The sequence below is a fragment of the Diachasma alloeum genome, unplaced genomic scaffold (genome assembly GCF_001412515.2).
Source record: "Diachasma alloeum isolate Michigan unplaced genomic scaffold, Dall2.0 Dall_scaffold_00299, whole genome shotgun sequence".
NCBI lineage: Eukaryota > Metazoa > Arthropoda > Insecta > Hymenoptera > Braconidae > Diachasma > Diachasma alloeum.
In genome coordinates this window covers 149,807-172,586 of record NW_021680438.1, presented here as the reverse complement: position 1 = coordinate 172,586, position 22,780 = coordinate 149,807, and the positions used below count along the sequence as shown (strand labels likewise).

Genomic DNA, 22,780 nt, shown 5'->3' with positions numbered 1-22,780 from the left:
AAAATATTGTGGAATTTTCAATTCATTGAAAATTCAGGTCAATTAGAAAACAAATATTCACGTTCAATTAAAAATTGAAGCCAGTAGTAAAATTTCCGTCTTATGTCTGCTTGAATTCATCAAATCCCTTGATCTTTTCTAAGTCATTTACTCTGTTAAAAAATTTCATTTGAATTTTCCGTGCCAAATCCCGGAAATTTTTATCGAACTCAATTTCCACTGAACTTTCAGGAAATCTTGTCATTGAAAAATCAAATATTCCATTGATTTTCTGTTCGAATGATCTGAAAATCAATAAAATACTTGATTTTTCAGCTCAATTATTCTGTGAAAATTCATAAAAATCAGGAAAATTCAGGGAAAAATGGCAAATTCATATCATTTTGTTTTTGAAAATTCATATTCCATTGAAAATTCAATCAAGTTGTGAAATTTCCATCTCACTTCCACTGAAAACTCATGAATTTCCTTGAATTCTACCTAAAACGTGAACTTTCATAACCATTTTTCTCCTAAATCCGATTCAATGTCACTCTCATGAGAATTACTATCGTATCCTCCATGAAATTTCAAAAAATTGCTAACAGTGTACCACCAGATATGTCCCGCTTCTGAAATTACAACCAGTCTGTTACCCACAAAAAGAAATTCCGATTTCCTTCAAGAATGTAATAATTCAATTCAACCTCCAGTCCCTTCACATGCAAACAAAAAAGATTCACCATCGTAACGAAACAATTTCCATCACCCCGAACATTTTTCACATTTTCCAAACGAAGATTGAATTAATAACCCCCATAATGAGTCTCGATATAAACGAAACTATTCAAACCTCGATTCCGAGGCACGTTTTTCATATTACAACTGCTAATAAACAGCATCTAGACCAGATTGTTCCGACGTTTTTTCTTCCTTTTTTAAGTGGCTGAGCATCACGTGAAACACTCTTACAGTAGCGTGCAGTCACTACCTCTTAGATCTAAAGGATGATTGACCAATGTAGGTTAATGATACGAGCGTTAGATGTTGCACACTGGGGATCCATCGAGGGTGACTGTTATTATTATTTTATACAAGTGTAACCAATGGCTAAGAGTCTATCCTGCACTGCTCTGAGCATTCTGACCCGCAAGATGAGATTTACAGGTGAAAATGAACACGTAGCCTCGCCTCTCCTCTAAGAATTCGCATCACATTCTCCGATGAGAATGAATCAGAATAAATAGATGAAAATGTGTGGAATAACATTGTTGTATGAAAAATGAGTAATAGTAACAGGAAAATTCTTATCAGCTGAAGGACGTCGGAGATTATTGTGTCGTGACTTACATTGGTAAGTGATAAGCCATGTGATTATGAATGTGCATCGACTTTTAACAAATACAAATACGCCTCGTATGTTTATTTATACATCTTACATACTACTTGGGTATTTTTACGCATCGTTTTTCAATGAGTTGTGCGGCAATGATTGCAATATGTCTTTGAGTTGGTACTTGGGGCAACGAGAGTCCAATGCATGGTAATGAACATTTTGTAATAACGCAAATGGAAATACAATAAGAAATATTGAATACGTTTTTTTATGTCGTCGAAGAACGGATGAGAGAAGAGTTATGGGTGAATGGGATCATCTGGGTTATGAAATCATGATTAAAGACCTATATGAGGAATTCCATGTCAAATGAGTCAACACTGAGAGAACAAATTATTTTTGCCAAATATTCATTTACTTGAAAGAAGCATTTATTCTTTAAAATAATGATTATGAGATTTATGAGAGATTTTTATTTTAAAATTGAGTGATCATTTTCTTGTTCTCAGTACAATAACTTCTATACTGAGAGAAAAATATCGTAGTTTCTACGGAATACATCTTATTGGATGCATGTTCTTTCATATCAAAGTAGAATTTCATTGTTTTAATGTTGTAATTCTTCGTTTCAAGAGTGGATTCCTCACACGGAGAGAAAAATTCAATAAAAATTACCAGAAAAAAACGTAAAAATTACGTTTCCAAACGTAATCCTCGAGCGAAGTAAAATTCAATAAAAAGTGTGAGTCGCAAGTGAAATTCAGTAGCAAAGTGGTAAACGGAGATAAGTCAATTTTGACTATTGACCAGTTTTCAATCAATATCTCGGAATCCAAGGGAGATAGCACAATTTTTGTTATAACCTTTTTTGTGAAGCCGATTGAGTGCTACAACAAATGTAATTACGAAAATTTCGCTATCTCCCTTGGATTTGGAATTATTCCTCAAAAACTCAACTGGGAGATCAGTCGACTTATCTTCGTTTACCACTTCACTACTGAATTGTACGAATCGCCACGTAAATTCTACGATTTGTTCCGTAAAAATTAACCACCCATCTGATGACTCACTGCTGTGGGGACAACGAGTCTTTCCGTAATTTTTCCCCAACGATTGAGAAATTTTACGGAACGGAACGTAGAAATAACTCACCAGCTTCATAAAAATTGTTGAACGTTCAAGAATTTTTGATTTTGGAGGCATAATAAGTCGGGAAATTTCTGGAAGATTTTGCTTCTTCGGGAAAAATTACGTGACAATTTCGTACTTTGTTCGGTGATGAACCTGAATGAATTCACGAAACCTTTCAGATTTCTTCTCTTCCATTCCTAATAAAATTGCCGCCGGAAAACGATTTCCCATTGCGGCTTACGTGAATTATTCCGTAATTTTTACGGAATATTTCTCTCCGTGTAGAGAGCGTAGATAACGGAATATTTCTTCGAAAATGAGGCATTATTTCATTCAAAATATGTTATTGAAGACGATTCCGTTGATGTCGTCTATAATAAGGTTTCAAGTCGACGGAACGCGATTCATTCAAATAACTATTAAAATTCGATGAAATATTTCGGGGAATACGAAGGAATATATGCTTGATTGGAGCCCTCGGAGTCCATAAGTCTCATGTTTGGAGCCTTCAGAATTACCTATTGAAGGATACAGTTTAAGCACGCAATCGGCTGAAAGCGACGACATATTCCGTATCGCCAATGGATTCTTTCATTAGCACTATTGAAAAGCACTGAGCGATTGAGTCAAAAGAAAATCCGTCCGTTTTACTCTCAGTCAGTGTAGAGTCATGAATTTGTTGACATCAATAACTTAGTTCTAAAAATTAGGAACTTTTATTCTATATGTATCTCCTCATTGAATAAGGCGATTTAAATGAACCAAGTTCCATTCCCAAGTGTAAAGAATACCTTCGGAAAGAAAAAAAATATCGAGAAATTTCACTCTGCCGTTCTCAAGTTATTACTGATAGAAGGCCGTCTACTTGAGCAATTGTACGCATCATTTTTCAATGAGAGCTGCGCTACGATGATTGCAATATGTTCCCGAGCTGGCACTCGGAGAGACGACAGCCAAATGCCTAGCAACATACACTGCAGGGAGTGGAAATACATCGTTACACAAAATGGAATTTCGATATATGAATTTGTTTGCCCTGGGGATAAAAATGGGAATCGGAAATACTCCGCGTGTATGCAATGATCCACGTGCATGGCCGCTACTAACTATTTTTATTAATTTTTGTGTGCATACAGTAGGCTATACTTTTAGACTTTAATTCCACAGTCGGCAAATATCAGAGGAATATTTTCGTCAACGGAATTATTCCTGCGATTGAAATATTTTTTAAATGATTTTATGACAGACATTTGATCGTTTGATTTCCTAGCATTGATATTTTCAGGTAAACACGCTGTTCGGTGAGTGGAGTTGGATATTTATTTAATTTCTAATGACTCGGGTTTGCTTGAATCGATGGATGTGATAGACATTTTTATATTTTATGAAATTCAATGCTATGTTCAACTTAGTGGAAAATAACGGTTAAGTTGTGTATGGGAATGTCCTTCTAATTCGTCTCCATCGTTTCCTGTCTCGTTCAGTGTCGTCAATCTTGATATTCTCGTTTGACCGGTTGACAGCAAACATCGAATATTCTTGCATGTATTTTAGATATTTGGAAATAACACGAGAACTACGAGACAATTTCACACAGTCATTTCATTTGTAAAATGGAAAATAGTGGGAGTTAATGTTCGCGAACAGGAGACAAATGCATGAATAAATAATGGACATAGAGTGGAGTACATCGAGTGGAAGGGAAATAATTGTAATCATCGATTTGTGTCGTGAGTCTACTATGCGCTAAATGGCGGGAATCAATTTACGGTGAAATTTATTTTATACCAAAGGGGTCTCACTCTCTCGAGGCTATCTAAAGACACCAGGAGAACTCGATCGTGCTGAATAATTTATCGTTACCCTAGACCATTGCAAGGTGTATATAAAACTCTATGGTCTATGCCCGTAAACTACTCTTTCAGTTTCAAATCAAGAAGAGAAGAAAAAAAAATCCAATGAGAATGGACATTATTCTTGGACGTTCGTTGAGTTATGCGACAGATAATTGGCTCGGGAAAATTAGGAAAAAAACGAGCGGACAATTGCATTTTTTTTATAAATGAACATCGTTATTGTTGTTAATCAATTAGCCATTTGCTTCCGAATGGGTTCTCTATTTTTTATTCTTATTCTATTATTCTCTTCATCAATCAAATTTTTTCATTATTCATCTCATCAAAATTTTGCATATTATTTCATTCTGTCAAATAATTCTACATTCAGACCCTCTCAAGACTCGAATTTGTGTCCAGTCTGGGTTTAACCAAGGTTTTCAGTCCGAGTCAAACCCAGGTTCTGTCAGAAGTTGGTCGAAATCATGAATCAATATGAATAAGTATTCAACATGAGAGACTAGTATCTGAATTTACTAGAAATCACGATTTTCATATGAAAAGCTCATGACGATATTATATAACTTGATAAGCAATGATACTGCTCTCACCATTTTTCAACTTGATTAAAAAGGCATTGAAATATACGTTCCAAGTCCTCATTTAATTGCTATTACTGATGATTCTTTCAGTAATCATGAAAAAACCGATTTTCTCTTTTAAATCGAATAAAAAATGTGTTCTAAATCAACAGCGAATTGTGCGACCCCTATCATATTCTGATAGTATTAAGAGGGCATTGTTATCAATTTTTTGAGCCATGACTAATTCGATTTCGATGATAATTTTTTGAGTAATCGTCGATTTTTGGAAAAATATCGTTTTTTAACATGTATGAAAAATTAAATTTTAATTTATGTCAATTAATAGAGCTTATTAAAGTCTATATTCCTGAAATAATTCATGAAATTCGATTGATCCATTATAAGAAAATTTCTAAAAAAAATTAAAAAAAAAGACCACAGACACCATTTAAAAACAGCATATTCGGACATTTTAGACCGCATTTAACTACCTCAACACAAACAGTTGAAAACTTAAATTTGAGCAATTACAACGCTTCCATTCGGAAGCAAAAAGAAATGAAGAATGAGTGAATGGTACATCAAAAATAGAGAGGCGGCTAAAAATAACATTTAGGAGATAAAATTGAAAGGATGCCTCTAGACGAATAAATCTTCTTCGAAGCGTTTGGAGTGAAAAACAAAATAAGCGATATAATGGAAGGAAAAATGGTGTGGGGTTACGCGGTTCGTTGATCCAGAGTAGCGTGAGCAAGTGAGGAAAGTCCACCCTTAAACCCTCCAGCGAATAGAGGGCTGGTTAAAGCTGAACTACCAACGGAGCATCTGCCCCACCAATTCGTATTCTCGCATACCGCCGATCGAATATTATGGATTACCGGCCATTTCCAATGGGCATTATTGTGCACATGTTATGTGGAGTATGTGCGCTAATCTATTCTCGATGAGATTCAAGATCAGTTCAGCGAAATATGGAGGGGAGGAATAGTGGGACAATTGATGTTTTGCATAGCATTTTTCTATTGACGTAAGAGAAAATAGAATGAAGAGCATTAAATATATATTTCTATTTTAGAAAATAGCAAATAAGAAATAAGTCGAGTGAATGAGATAATCGGCACTGCGACGTGTCTCTGAAAGCTCTATGCGCTAGCCATGGCGACGTCGGAGTATAGATTTCTTAATTATGGGAATTGATGTGGAGATGTATGCCATGTCGAGGCTTCGTATAATTGGTGGTAGTCTCTTGACATTTCATGATTTTTAAAAATAGGAATGTAATGATCTAGTTTCTTTAAAGGGAAACTACTATGAGTTTTTAAATTCGTGGGATATTGGAGTGAGATTTATCATGCATTGAAGATCGATTATATATGTCTAAAAAAAAATAATTAGTATAAAGTAATTTGTTGTTTATTGTTCGTTTGCCCCGCAGACGCTTGAAGCGTTAAATGTAGTCCAGGGCCTTCAATTATTGAGCTACAGACGTATTTTTTTTCAAATTTTTTGAAAAAAGTGTAAAACAACAATGTCGAATGAGTTTTTCGAAATTCGACTCCTACACTGGTAATTTCGTTTTATTTTTCATTTACAAAATTGCAACATTTATGTAAAATAGCCAGAAAAATGTTCCTTGAAAATATTTAAAATATATTCTCGATTTCTTCAGAAACTTTTTTTCTTGTTATTTTACATGAATGGTGTAATTTTGATTTATGGATAGCAATTTTTTATCGATAAAAACATCTTTTATAGAAGGAAATCAAGAAATATTTTGTCCCTATATTATACGATTGTTGTCATATCATTATTATTATTTCACTCGGGGGCTGGCTACGCCCCCTGCTCGCTCCGCTCGCCAATCCCCACATGACCCACTTATGATCCCCATGAACCTTATTCTGACCGTTCTCACCCTCGTGACCCTCATTCCGACCCTCATTATATCCCTCATGCCCTATATTTTGACCCTTCATTTCTGATCCTTAATTTTGGAATCTTAACTTCGAGTACCAAATTTTCATCACCAGAAGGCGATTCGGATTTGATAATATAGAGATAGAGACGCCTTATCTTTACCCTTGTGACCCTTAGTTTTTAACCCTCAGGACCCTTATTTGAAACCCTAATCTGACCGTTGTGACCCTTAATCTCATCCTTATGACCCTTATTTAGATCCTTAATATGACCCTTGTTACCCTTAATGTGACCCATATGACCCTCGTGACTGTTATTCTGTCTCTCGTGACCCTTATTCTGCCCGTCGTGACCCTTACTCTAACCTAAATGAGCCTTATTTTGACCCTTATGACCATTATTCTGTCTCTTATGACCCTTATTCTGATCCTCATGACCATTATTTTGACCCCCATGACCCTTATTTTGATCCTTGTAACCATTAATGTTGGATGCTTGATTTCACCAGAAGTGGATTTGGATTTTTATAATATAGAGAGATTTACGAATTCATTTTTTGTCTGTGATTATTGAATAGCCGAAACGACAAACTACTATCCCTCGTTTCGTATATAACGAGCATTTACCGACAGCAAAATACGTATGGGAGCATCGAACAAAGAAGTAGTGCTAGAAATTACATTTCTTGCTTGCACAGAGAATAACATTTTCTAGAAAAGAATGATCTATTTTTGCAATAAAAATGTTCAATCTCGGCGCACGCTTCGCATGTTTGGCATAAAAAAATCGTCCTTTGATCATTTTTAACAAACGATTTTTTTTTTCACAAGTAGGACTTGTTTGAGAGCTCTGCTGTTTTTCTCCCAGTGTATATTGCGTGAGTTTTTCTGATAAGAAAACTTAATCCATATCCTCATTTCTTTGAAGACTGTGCATCAAACATGAATGAGGGAGGTTTATCAGTCATTGAACGTATTTTTATTGCCCAGAGAAAATTCTCCGATAAGCGAATCACCTGAAATTTTTGAATCAATAGACTCTGTAAGAGAATTACTCACGAAGCTTCCCGGAAATTATGGCGAATTTACTTCGCTTCAAACATTGAAATCCGATAATATTTCCATTTAGATCGAATTTCTGTTCGCCGATTTTGACGAAATTTCTGATTCATACGGAAAGCATCATTATCGGAAATTGTGAAATTCGATGCTGCTACTACTACTGTCCTGAATTTTTAATTTATTCCAAATTCCACTTAATGATATATCCATTTTCCCAGTAAAATTGGGAATTCAAAATGCAATTGAAATATCTGTGTTTGCTAAACATGAAAAAATATCAATGTATCGAATTTTTAAGACAGATAAAAATTTCATGAGCGATTTGATCTCAAATCAAATTCAAGATCATTTGTAGCTTTCACATACACTGAGAAAAATGAAGTTTTTAGAGAAGTACGTCTTTACTTGTATCACGCAACTCATGGCGCACAAATTGACAAGAAAAAAATATTTTACAGCGAGGAAAAACAAGCAAAATTTGAGAATCGAAAAAAATCGCATTTACAACGCATCCAGTCGGAATAAAAAAACTTTGATCAAGAGATTTTGTACTTTTTCCAAAAACGAGGATAATTTGTTTATGACAAGAAAGTGATTCCTTAAAACAAGTCTAATTCAAGCAATTTATTGATTAGTTTTTGTAGTCTCAATTCACAATATTTTAATGTAAAAATGAAAACTTGACTCAGTTCGAGGAGTCGCTTTCTTGTTGTGAATCAATTTCCCCTCATCTTTCGAACAATTACAAAATCTCTTGAACTTTACGCACTAGTAACACAATATACTATTTCCTGCCAATTTTCGAACCTTGGGGTTCTTTACGTAAGTTAAGACGTGCTTTTCAAAAAACTTAGTTTTATGTTACATCGTGCGATAGTGGAGTTTAGAGCACACTGCGCGAAGCGGTGTGACATAAATTAACTTTAGGTACAATGCACTCTACACAAAAAAACAAATACTTTATACCCTCTGCACCCCCGAAAAGTGAACTCGGCAGGTATTACAAAAAATAGGATGTGGTACACGTGCATGCGAAAAAATGGCACTTTACGCACTAGTAACATAATTAAGTATATTTCGATACGAGTGCGTAAAAGTTTTTTTGACCCGTGGTGGGTGTGTGCTACCCTCCTAAGGGTCAAAGAACACTTTTCCACGCGTATCAGACCCTATTTATCATCACGAAATTGGGATTTAAAATTTCACTTTACGCGCAAGTTATGAAATATGCTATTTTCCTCATTGCACATTTAAATGAACTTGAACCAGTATACATTGATCCTCAATTCAACAATACATGCTGCGTCGTCAAAATCTCGAGTCAAGAAAATTTCACCCTTAAATTATATCCATGAAGGCTGTCTATTTTTACATTGAGGAAGAAACATTTTGAACCAGAAAATAAATATTTCTCATGCGCATCATCACCTCTGCATAATTCAAAGAACATGAAAAAGAAAAGATAGAATTTGAGTCATCATGTAATATTTCCCTCTCCTGTTAGCTGACTCGAAACTCATATTATTCCCGCCTCAAGAAAAAATCCAAAAAGAAAATCATCGTGACTCGTAACAAGGCAAACTGTCCCGGTTGATGTTGCATTAAAATATCGCGACTCCAAGAAGAACCGGATTGTCAAGGATAAGAAATAAGCAAGAAGAAGCCCTATGCATCATAAATATCTTGACGATTTCCGTGTCTCTTCCCTCGGAAACTATCCCACAACGGAGTATTTTCGAAAGGCACATGAATTATCCGTGGAAACGAGGATACCGAAAGATGCCCATAAGGAATATGAATATCCCTGTTACATTCGACAGAGAGTGGAATAAACCGACACTGGGATTATCTCGTCAGCGATAAATTTCAGTTTGAAACACCATCATCATCCTCCTCAATCATTCCACATCCCTGTACCCTCTCTTTTGTACCTCCCACCCATCTCCACCCCCAGAGATCGTCCCCTTCATGACCTCAATCCCAAAAAACAATACAAAAACAAGTGCATAATAACATTGTTTATAATTGATACTAGCGCTACCCTTGCTAATTAATTAGCAAGATGCTCTCCAACGGATGCAGCCCTGATTCTATTATGTAATACAGAGTTTTGTTGAAATTGCAAACACATTCGACCGCATACATACATTGTTGGAAATTTTTTGAAATTTCATGGAAGATATTATAGTAAATCTCACAAGAGTGAAATTGAATCGGATTTAAGAAAAAAAAGGTTGTGAAATACCGACGGCGGTGGCTGTGTGGTTAGAGTGTGGGATTGGCATGCGGGAGACCCGGGTTCGATTCCCGGCTGGGGGGGTGAAAATTTGTGACACTCTAAAATCTCACGGTTTCATTGTCGAGCGGGAGTCTCGCAAGAGACGACTGTACCTGGGCAGGTTTTTCCATCAAATAAGGTTTTCCCTTGTCCTTCGGCGAATGCGGTACAGGGGGTTGGGGGTGGGACGGGAACAAATCGTAAAGACCCGAGAGGGTATACGAGAAGAAAAAATTAAAAAAAAAAGGTTATGAAATTTCAAGTTTTAAGTAGAATTCGCGCAAATTCATGAGTTTCCAGTGGGAGTGAGATGGAAATTTCACAACTTAATTGAATTTTCAGTAGAACATGGATATTTAGAAATAAAATTACATGAATTTTCAATTTCTCCCTGAATTTCCCTGATTTTTTTTGAATTTTCACAGAAAAATTGAACTGAAAAATCAAGTATTTTATTAATTGTTAATTTTTTATTGTAGCAGCCGTAGGCAGAGAAAATCGAAATTTCATGGAAATTTAACAGTAATTTTCAAGAGGGTGATATTGTGTTCGATCTGGGGGAAAAATAGTAACTTTTCAAATTTCACTGAACGTTCATAGGAACCCTAAAGTTTTGAGCAGCAAGAAGGCGAGAATTTCCCAACTTACTTGAATTTTCAATTACGACCATAAAGATTCAATCCTTAATTGCGCTGATTTTTCAATAATGAAATTCTTTGAAATTCCTGTGGAACTAACACTTGGTGAAAAAAAGTCAGGAGATGTATAAACAATGTATGATGAATTGGATTTTAATTGGTGTTAATGAACAGCGCTCATTGAAGTCTATATTCAGAACAAAAATCATGACATCATTCCTTAGGTTCTTCCGCTGAGAGAAATATCAACATAATATCAGAGAATTAATTTTTTGCATCAAATATTTCATCTCTTGAGGATAAAACGCCTTGGAATAAGAATTTCGCATGAGTCATACCGTGCAAGAATCCTGTGAAATGTTCATGACTTGAACACGAACACTTGGCGACAAAGTATTAATTTCTTGCCTCAAGAAATCGTTTATTTCGTGTTAAAAAATGAGAAAATTACTAAAATAGTAAAAGCTTAGATTCGGTGAATCATGGATCAGAGACTTTCATATTGAATGAATACAGAATTTTTACAGGAGACAACCTTCAGATATTTCTAAAATATAACCGTTATTTGCTCTCAATCGCAATGAGTTTGAAGGAAAGCAATAACATCTTTTCGTTTTCTCAAACTTACTTTGTCTCTTCAGGAATATTATCTAATTTCCAGAAAAAAATATAATTTTTTTATTCAGTATTGTACTCCTTTTACCCGAAGAGCACCGTTTTCTTACCTGAAACCTACCCCACGGAAAAAATATAGTATTATTTTTCACTATGTGAACATAGTAATTGAGGACCATACTTGCCACACTCAAAATTTACTGTTGAACATTGTAAAAATTGCGAGTCGGTATAGTAGAAAGTGGTAGAATCTTATATAAAAAGGAGATGTCACACGTTTATTGATGGTACTGATGATGTCAGTAATGTTGATGACATTGACGATGTTGGTGTTGGTGATTTCCATCAGAGCATGTATTGCACGTAGAGAAATGTTCAGTAAAAATTATAGAACACTCACTTCACTCACCGATTACGGAATCGACTCAGAAAATTTAAGTGACGGTATCGTAATTTTTCACAAGAGATTCAGATAAAAATTACGGAACGCTCCGGAAAAATTCCGTGACAGTTCCGTAAAATTTCCTACAACCACATTTCGCTCCGAAATTACGGAAAAGATGCGTAATTTTTATTGAATATTTCACTTCGTGTGATTCTCAATTGATTCAAACTGACGATTTCACCGAATTTTTCAAGGACTTTTAATACAAGTTTCCATAGCTTTCGCCATATCTCCTATTGATTCTCGATGTAAATTTCCATCCCTTCGCAATGTAAAAAAAATTATGGATTTTCAATAGAAGTTTTCATCGTTTCCCACGAATTTCTCCTTAGTACTACTGTAGAAATTCGTATACATGAAAGACCATAATGGTATCAATCAACATACAATAATAACGTGATGAATCATATAGAACCTACCAAATTGCCAGGCGCGCGGAGCGGGCCTTCAATCTTGTAACAGTAGACTTTAATTTGTCACGAGTTAAAATTTGGTTACGATAAGTAAAATTTTAAAGTTGTTTCGGTGTGGTCATCGATTCCTATCTTCACATTGTAATTTTTAGTTTTACAAGATCTATGCGTGCGCTCCCGCGCGCGCTGATCTATTCATTTGTTGAAATGAAGAAATGGAATGCATTGAATTTTATTTTCTCATTAATACCTTATAAATATTGATAATGAATCAAAGAGAATTCGACTAATGATTGAAGTGAATAGCGAAGTAAAGTAGAAGAATCTATAAAGAATTTTTCATTTTCAATTAATTATCTTCAATTTTTTTAAATAATCGGTCTCCATAAAAGGACAGAATTTATTAATTTCATCGATGATATATATATATATATATATATATATATGATGTGAAAAAAAAATTTACCACTGAAGAATTTGAAATTATGATGTCACTGAAGAATTGGAGAATCCCGCGTTTTTTTGTGAATAACTTCGTTTCACATATTGACCAATCAGAATTAAGGATTAGCGGTCAGACAGTTTCGAGATATTTCGATATAAAAGAACTTCACGTTTCTTTCATCTTTAGTATAAGGGATATTCTCTCCGTGCATGAATTGATCGAATATGCATGCGATGTTCTTCACTCAAGAAATCATTTTTGTCATATTATGTCGATTTTTTTCTCAGTGTCAGAAAAATTCATACTCCAACATTTAGCCCACATGTATTCGTCCCAACACGAAAAATTCGAATCTCAAACGTGAAGGATTACAATGCTAAAAAAAATGCACATTATTAGCAATCAGAGGAGACCCGGAAGTCCAAAACAAAAAAAAATGAACAAAGAAATGGCGTGAAGTCTAGTGGAAGCGATTATATATAACCATAACACCGCCGCCGCAGTTTGCGTACAAAAGTTCACCTTCCCCCCGCCCCTGATATATATAACCCGTATTTATCGATCGGCACACGGAGTGAAACATTCAAGCTATACATTTACGCCGAAGGAGACAGACAACAACACGTCGGAGAGACAGCCGTCTGAAGGTATTGGGAAAGGTGAGAGACGTTGACACGACACAAAGGGATGTGAGTGAAAAATACCGAATAAGGGAGGCAAAGAGGAAATGCCATGGGGAAAGGGTGAAGGAGAAAAAAAAGTGTAAAAATCAACGACCCTCTTCCGCATTGGGGAGCGCTGAAAATCGTTCGCACACTTTGCAGTTCACATTTTTTTCCCTCCTTATGCCCTATCCTATTCAACAGTCAACCCTGTTGGACTGACAACAATCCTCAGACGTCATGGGGGGGTATGGGTGTCGATGAAGTCCTATAATTGAGACGGGAGACAAAATTTCAATTGTAACAGTATCACATTAACTCGAGACGTCGAGGAAACGAGAGGGGCTGAGGGGTTGTGTGGTCNGGGGGGGGTGAAGGGAGACCTAGGATACTGAACTCTTGTGTCGCGAGACACCCAAATATATTACGTCACCCTGACTTGTCGTTTTCACTCCACACGTACGTAGATTACGTCGGAGGGATGAATAATTAATTTAAAGGGCGGTTTTGAGTCATTCTGATTGAAACACTTGACGTGTTTAGTGTGAAGAAATTATGGATTTAATTCGGTGGTATGTCGCTCTTTTTCGGTCGAAAATACAATGTATTCATCAATTCAAGGGGATCTCATGACGCTTGCGATACACGGTTGAAAATTTTTGGGGAATTTTGCGTTTGTATAATCGAATATGCCATGGATTTACTCGTAATTTTAATTTGATGGGGAATTCGATGGAAATTAAATTTCAATTCAATTATTCGGTAAAAATTGAGGTGTATATATTCTGGAATTCAGTGGCAATTGGAAATGGAGATCATCCAGATACTCTACAGTACTGTTACACAGAGAGGAAACAGTTTCAGTTTCCAGGGGAACATTGATAATTTTGAAAAACACTGTTAGAAAAAAAAATGAAATTTCCGGTTTCACTGAAAATCCAGTAAAAGTCCAGAATTTTAAGGGTGCCACGTAAATGTGAGAAAAGATTCAAAATAGTATATTTCGTTACGAGTGCGGAAAAGTGTTTTTTGGCTCGTGGGAGGTTTATAGCACGAGCATTCGGCTCGTGCTATAAACCTCCCACGAGCCAAAAAACACTTTCCTCACGAGTATCGAACAATATTTTTCATCACAATGTGTGGAAAAGGGACGTTTTAGGCACGCGAAGCGTCCCTAAAAAGTTACTTTTTCGCACAGCGTGATGAAAAAATTTTTCCTTTCGTTCCATCATTGGAGAAGTATGTATTCATCCATCCGATGAAATTTCAAATCCGCAACCGGAACTAGACATCGAGAAAATAAATGCGGAAAATCCTCTATTTCTCGAGAACCTCAAGAAAACATGGGATCAAATGGGTACGGCGGGTTGAAATATCTCTCTTATTCAACCCGGTACCCCATTGTTTTTTGTCGCCATCACATTGAACACATCATTCCCCATATCTTCAAATTTTTTCAATTTTTTCTTGAGTTCCTAGGGGGTTGAAACGTTCAATTTAATCAAAACTCCATAAGAGGCCGTGTATAAGACTGATTTTGTTTATTTAATTTCTCGATATCCATAAGTTCTAAAATTTTAAAATTGTCACCGATGTTCACCATCCGTCTAATACTATTAATTTAAAAAATTATAACTTTGTTGGTGAATGTCAATTTTCAAGGTCATCGCCAAATTCACTTGGCACCCTTAAGCAGCATAAAGACGAGAATTCTCTAATGTATTCAAATTTCCAATCTAGTATGAATATTCAGTGTCAAATTACATTGAATTTTTAGTGAAATTTCAAATTTCATGATTTTGTTCCCCCTAAATCGCATTCAGTGTCACTGTCCTGAAAATTCAAGAATATATTTACCGGAATTTTCTTGTTTTCTATTCATTTTCAGGGAAAAATGGAGCTGAAATTTACAGTTCTCTTTGATTTTTCCACAAAATTCTGAATTTTCAATGACGAAATTCCTTGAAATTTCAGTGGTAATTAAATTCGATAAAAATTTTCAAAAAGTGTATCGGAAATTTCAAACAAAAGTTTCAACAGTGAATCCACAGTTCGAAAATTTAACAAGTGAACAGGCCTAAATGAGTGTTTTTATTATTAATGTCATGATATGATCCTGAAAATCAGCTAAAAAGTTCTGATTTAAGAAAGGATATACCTTGACAAGCTAGAAAAATAAAAGAAGGCTTGAAATATGTGGGAAAAAATAGAAAAGTTATTAAAAAAATATTTCGAACACAAAAATGGTCGAAATAGATTGAAAATTTGTGATTGTAATATCGTTTTTTTGTTCAACGATGGGCTTTCTGCGAGAGAACAATAAATTCCCCTCCGCCTCACCTCCTACATACCTACCCCGCCATAAATACCTTAATAAAGTTTCTTATCGTTCCAAGATTTTTTGCTTGCTACAGTCTATTACAACCGACTTCTGAAATTCACATATTTTCGCTGGAAACAAGAAACTTTTTTTCCTCCGTGTATTAGTATCCCATTAATTCGAGGCAAGAAGGAAAAAGCAGGGCTGAGGGTTGATTCCGGGATTGAAGGGGAGGCCTCGTGCTAGGATACTGAACTCTGGCGCCGTGGAGACACCCAAATGTATTACGTCACCCTGAGTCTTCGTTTTCTCCCCCTCCACTCGCGCCACACCGTTACATCACCCGGAAGGATCCTCGACCTCGGTTTATCCTACAGCGAAAGGAAGTCTCCCATAAATATGTTAATTACCAAGTCCATTCATTTATATCGATAATTCAGTTTAAATCGTCGTGCTGCCTCTTCCACCTTCGCAATCTTAATTAAAATCTGGGGGAAAACAAATTGTAACCCTGAGACGGCTTCTTGCGAGTGAGACGTTGAGGAGTGTTTTTTTCTTGAATCAGTGAGACGATGGAAGATTGATTCTCCGGTTTTTTACACTTGTTTTTATGAATTTAACGACCCTTTTTTTGTCATTATTATTTTTAACATGGGTGATGTGGGATGTATGATTCATTCATAACAATCGAATACCTACATCAATTATACTAACACATGAAAGTCTGCGACACGAGGGCACGTTGTGAACTGAGTTGACTAAGTCACGCTTCGTATGACTAATATTCGAGGATAAAAAAAACGAGAATAATTGTATGAGGAAAAAAGTGGAAAATTCTAGGCAATCGTAGGTTTATCCACGTAATTTGATGCAGACCGAATTTTTTACGTTTTTGATTTGCTATTAATTGTGGACTGAATTTTTATGAAGCTAAAACTAGCAAAAGATTCGACAGCAGAAGATTTGTCTTAGACGAATCTAGGGGTGTACAAATGTTTTTAAGTAATGTACAAACTCTTTCGCACTTGAAAAACATTCATACCCTTAAATATCCCCCAAATTGAAATTTCCGCTGACGAATATTCTGCTAGTTTCAGCTTCATTGAATTTTTGATATTTGCAAAAGTATGAACGATAAAGAAAAGTATTTAATCGAAATAAAAATCCACTCCTTTGGATTAATCGAAAAGAGCTCCGTCAAGCTGGGCGGCCAGGGTACTCAGAATGAGTCGGTCAATAGCTCAAAATTATGAGCTTTTTACATGCTTTTTTTCTGCGCGAACCAAAAATTTTCTGCTCAAATATTTTCGGCGAAAAATCGATNCGAAAAGAGGTTGAAAAAAATATGAATTAGTTGATGATATTACAATTTCTTGAATCCATCGACGTGATAATATCGTATAAACCAAAAGAATGTTAAAATTGCTGGGTTTGGTTGTTTTGAGAGGACAAAAATGCATGTGAAGATGAGCACCTGGTGCTTTAGAATATGTAGTTTAAGTGATTTGGCTGAGTTATGTTGTCATTTGTATTTTTTTTGTCTATTTGGCGCTCAGTGAAAACCATGACCCAAAATACTAGAAATTTAACACACGAGGATTAAAATTATGATATTTGATTGTTGAGAATGTTGAAATGTCGAAACATTTTCATCAAGTCACAGTTTTACGCAAATTTCAAGAAATTTCGTCGTTAAAAAATCATCAGTTGATGGAAACGGACAATTTTATTTCAATTATTCCATGGAAATGGATAGTAATCAAATATATTCTTGAATTTCCAATTAATTCGACAAATTAGCGCAATTAAGTAATGGATATTCATGTTTTTATTGGAAATTCAACTGAGGTGGGTAATTACGAAAATTCAATTTCCACTGGACATTCCAGGGAATTCCAAATTTTTTAGCAGTAGGAAAACGAGGTTTCCAAAGATTACACGATTTTTTTTATCAAAATATGCATGGTCATTACCAAATGACGCTGAAATTTCAATTAAGTGGTAATTCAAGAACATAATTAGCTGAATTTTCCTTATCATAATTAGCTGAATTTACCGACGGTGATGGCTGTGTGGTTAGAGTGTGGGATTGGCATGCGGGTGACCCGGGTTCGATTCCCGACTGGGGGGACCAAAATTGGTGACACTCTAAATCTCACGGTTTCAGAGTCGAGCGGGAGTTTCGCAAAAGACGACTGTACCTGGGCAGGTTTTTCCCTCAAATGAGATTTTCCCTTGTCCTTCGGCGAATGCGGTACAGGGGGTTGGGGGGTGGGAAGGGAACAAATGGTAAAGACCCGAAAGGGTATACGAAAAGAAAAAATTAAAAAAAAAATTTTTTTAAAAATTAGCTGAATGTTACCAATTTTCATGGAATAATTCAACTGAAATTTACAATTTTCAATGATTTTCCCATAAAATTTTGAATTTCCAATGACGAAATTCCTTGAAATTCCAGTGGAGCTATAACGTGATACAAATTTCCAAAAAGTGTAGCGGAAATTTCAACCAACAGCGTATATTATTTTATTATTTCCAGTTCTTTACCTTATACAAACGTCGAAAACACTGAGGATTCCTGTTCTGACCAAAAGACGTGAGCATTCTAATATTTTTGCTAAATTCTCCTCAGTGTATACTTTTGACCTAAGAGTATTCTTCATCTGTAGAAAGTTTGAAATAAGTTATCAGATACATACATGCATACATACAGAAATGACCCTAAAAACTTCATTTTTTCACGTTTCATAACATTCTAAACCATTTGCAACGAAAATTAAAATACAAGACAAAAACCGTAAATTTTGTTATGAATACGACGCACCTAACCCCTTAAAAATAATAATCCCCAAAAGCTGTCAACTCACCGGTAATGACGTCATCCGCTGCAGGAAGAACACGAATTTCCCGCGTTAAATCCTCCCAAGTCACGAGGATTCACAAACACAAATAAATGCGTACACTGACGCACCTTGTATAGTCACGCGTTTGCACGCGCGTCCGTGCATCCGCACGAATTTTCCCGTGATTACCTTAAGTTGAATAATGAACCACCTTTTGTGACAAGCAAATTCAGTTTGAAAGATAAATTAGAGTTGAGAACTCTTTGGAATAGACGAGAGAGGAAGTTGCACTTTTCTCGAGCACGAAAATTCACTTATTTATCATCCCTCCGTGTTATCCCTCTACACTTGACACTTTTTCTCAACTTCATATATATATATATTCACGTTACATATATATATCATCTATACATATATCTCGCGAATCGCCATTAGCCTTTGAATTTTTTACAATTACTCTCCTCTCTCTTTTATGCTTCACTCGTATATTTTTTTACACACGCGAACCAATAAACTCAGGCATGATCCCTGCTGTCGCTTTTCTCCCACGTTCGCGATGCTCTACCACTCATCGTTGCTCAGGGTCTCTGCGAAGAAAATAAAAAAATTGAATGTTTTATCGATAAAAGAGGAATGGAAATGAAAGTAGAGAAAATGGATTGGACAAGGCCGAAATTACAAAAATCACTCCAATCAAATGCATCATCATTGTCATTAAATTCCGATTCATTGCTCTGTATATTGATGACGGAACACAATACGACAGGGCGATCAATTCAAGGTTTGATTGTTGGGCGGTCGCGATTGGAACACTGGCCGTGTTTATCCTCAGGAAATTATTTAATTAATTCCACGGGATGCACCCACTCTACATGTCAAAATACGATACAATACTCATCAATTTAGGGAGACCTTATGAAACATTTTGATATGTTCTTGACAAGGGATATTTATACTGCAATTTCAGAGAGTTGCGTCATTGAGAAATCACGTGTTTCATTCATTGGCCTATAGTTTGATAAGAAAATCGATGGAAACAAGAAATTTCAGTTCACTTATTCAGTAAATCTTCGAAAAAATCAAGTCAATACATTCCACAGTTTTTAGGATGTCGAAGTATTTTTTACAGTTTGGTACACACTGAGAGAACAACAGTTCTCAAACAATTCTCACTTGTACCAAGAAAATCGTTTGTTAAAAATTATCAAAAGAGGATTTTTTGTGCCAACACAGCAAAAACAAATGTCTGAATTTCACACACCTTTTGTAGACATTTTTCCGACACTAAAAAACGTCGGAATAAAATGAAAATGCGTCGAAATTTCAGACCAACCGGTGCCCAAACATCTTAACTCATGTTTGAAATTCAAACAAATTTTAATTTTATTGCGACGTTTTTGAGTGTCTGAAAAATGTCAACAAAAGGTGTGTGAAATTCAGACATTCGTTTTTGCTGCACGGAGAGAAATGTTCAGTAAAAATTACGGAACTTACAATTCGCTCACGGATTACGGAATCGACTCAGAAAATTTAAGTCACGGTATCGTAATTTTTCGCAGAAGATTTAGATAAAAATTATAGAACGCTCTGGAAAAATTCGGTGACAGTTCCGTAAAATTTCCTACAACCACAATTCGCTCCGGAATTACGGAAAAGATGCCTAATTTTTATTGAATATTTCTCGCCGTGTGTGAAATATGCGAAGCATACGCTGGGTTTGACAATTTTTATTGTAAAAATAGATTTAGTCCTTTCAAAAACAATTTATTCTCTGTGCAAGAAAGAAAGGTAATTTCTAGCACTACTTTGTCGTTATTCGATGCTCCCATACGGATTTATCTCCCGGCAAATGCTCGTTTTATATGAAACGAGGGATAGTAGTTTGTCGGTTCGCTTATTCAATAATCACAGACAAAAGATTAATATTCTTAAATGAAATAATAATAATGATATGACAGCAATCTTGTGACTTAGGGACAAAAAATTTATTGATCAACTTCCTTCTATTCTTCGAAGGCTTCGTCTTGTATGAATGAGCCGTCTCTTAAGCCAATTATTTCGTTGTTGTTGGAATCGGAGCAATTATTCATGTTTGAGACTTTCAAATTTGAACCAAAGAATTATTTTTATGTCATTGAGCCCGAAAACCGCAATTTAACCGAGCGAAGCGAGTGTGACAATATTTGTATGTCACACTCGCTTCGCTATTGTTTGTTGTGTTACATACAAATATTGTATGTCACACGGCGATAAAAGTATCATCTGACGAATGTGATTATACTTTTATCGCCTGATGATATAATGTACTATTTTGGTAATTTTCAACTAACGATCTTGTTGGCCCAAACAAGACTTGTTTGAAAAATTGTTCGTTTTTCTCTCAGTGCAGACCACACTATAGATTCAACAATTTTCAATCATCAAACTTGTCAATCAAATTGCGTGATAGAAATTTGAAAAAAAAATCAAGAATATTCCGCGTCATTCAAATTAAATTTTGCACAGAATTATTATTTTTTAAAATATTCGTTGTTTATAAATAAATAACTGAAATTGTTAAAACTTTCGGAAACCTTATTTTTTTAGGCGTGAAATCGATTTCTGATAAAATTCTAAATATGAATAAATTTGTTACGATTCCAAACGAATAATTTTTATGATGGAAAATTGATTGTCTAAAAATTATTTATAAAAAAGCTCGTAATTTTCAAAATATTTTATCAATCTTCCTCCAAGAGTAAACTTTCTAATTTGTTTCCAGATTTTTTAAATATTTTTTACCGGTTCAATATAGAAATTCAAATTCCGACATGCGAAGTTTAATTAATAAAATCATTGTAAAATGTTCGGGAACTTAGGGTTAAATGGGGCTCAAATGAAAGCTCTAATCGACTACAAACGTAGAAAAGCATTTCACTGGAGAAAAAGTACCCAAAGCACTTGAGTATCCTTAATTATTTCAAAATTCAGCTCTTCGCAACGGAATACTCATATTTGAGGCGACTAGTAAGAGTTTTAAAAGTTGAGGGCTATTGGAGTGAGATTTTGCATACATTAAAGGTCTAAAAACGAACAATTAATGCAAAACAATTAATTGTTTATTGTTTGTTTACTCCATAGACACTTAAAATGTTTAAAACAGTCCAGGGCCTTCAATTTTTGAGCTACAGAAGTTTTTCTTTCGAAATTTTTGAAAAAATATGTACAATAGCAATTACGAGCTAGTTTTTTGAAAAAAAAAATTTTATAATTGATATTTCATCATATTTTATATTTTATATTTTCTTAATATTTTATTATTTATATTTATATTTCAGTTATCTATATTATTTGCACTAATTATTCATTTTTAAACATATATAGTCGATCTTCAATACATGATAAATCTCACTCCAATAGCCCGCGAATTTTAAAACTCCTAGTAATCTCCCTTTAATTGAAAATTCAAGTAAGTTGTAAAACTCCCATCTCATTTTTTTGTGAAAATTAACATGAACGGTAATTCTTAATTCCAAAATATGATGGAAAATCTGCATAAATATTTTTCTTCACAAGTGCAAACATCGGAATCCTCAAAAATAACGAATCATCCGTCAACTCTCTGTGTCCGAAACATCCCGAGGAATTAGCATAAGCAAAAAGTTCTATTCAATATTTTAGATTACATATGTCACATCGCCGAGGCGCACCTTCACTCTCGCACGAATAAATAGTGAATACTCTGTGGGTGAATTTGAAAATTGAATCGCCGTGAAATTTCAGTTTGTGGGTCGTTGTAACGCCGTGCATCCGGTGAGTGAAAAAGAGTGAGAGAGAGAGAGAGTCGAACGGAGAGGAGCGATGTGATTCACGGGTTGGATGCAAAGGGGCGATGAAGGAGGGGCCGAGGTGCGCGAGGAGGGAAGGTCAGTGGCTCGGCCATACCCGTCGTCTACTTGACTCCACAACACCGAGGCAGATTCGTAGACCGTAGGAATATACTTTCCCCACTTGATGTTATAGACCACTAATTGCCACTGCGTGACTTTAACATTACACCGTTTTATCCAATACACATAAACATCTGATACATTCTCGAAAGTAAAACGTATGTCCACGGAAATTATTTTCTACCGAGGGCAAATGCAAAGTGGAGCAACTTATATCGGAGGTGAAGCGAATGCCATAATTCCACTCGAAGGAGACCGACAAATGCGGAAATAAAGGGCATAAACATTTCGAAAAAACGGAATGATGAATATTGTTAAGGTCTGTATTTCTACGGGGGGGGGGGGGGGG

General features: G+C 35.4%; 1 protein-coding gene across 1 annotated transcript in view; it reads right to left on the bottom strand.

Moving 5' to 3' along the window:
• Positions 1-22,780, bottom strand: part of LOC107039405 (protein split ends) — a 139,876-nt gene that overhangs the window by 84,176 nt on the left and 32,920 nt on the right. The window contains 1 exon segment of the mRNA XM_029126197.1: positions 18,527-19,089. The gene's annotated coding sequence lies outside the window, so the exon portion shown is untranslated.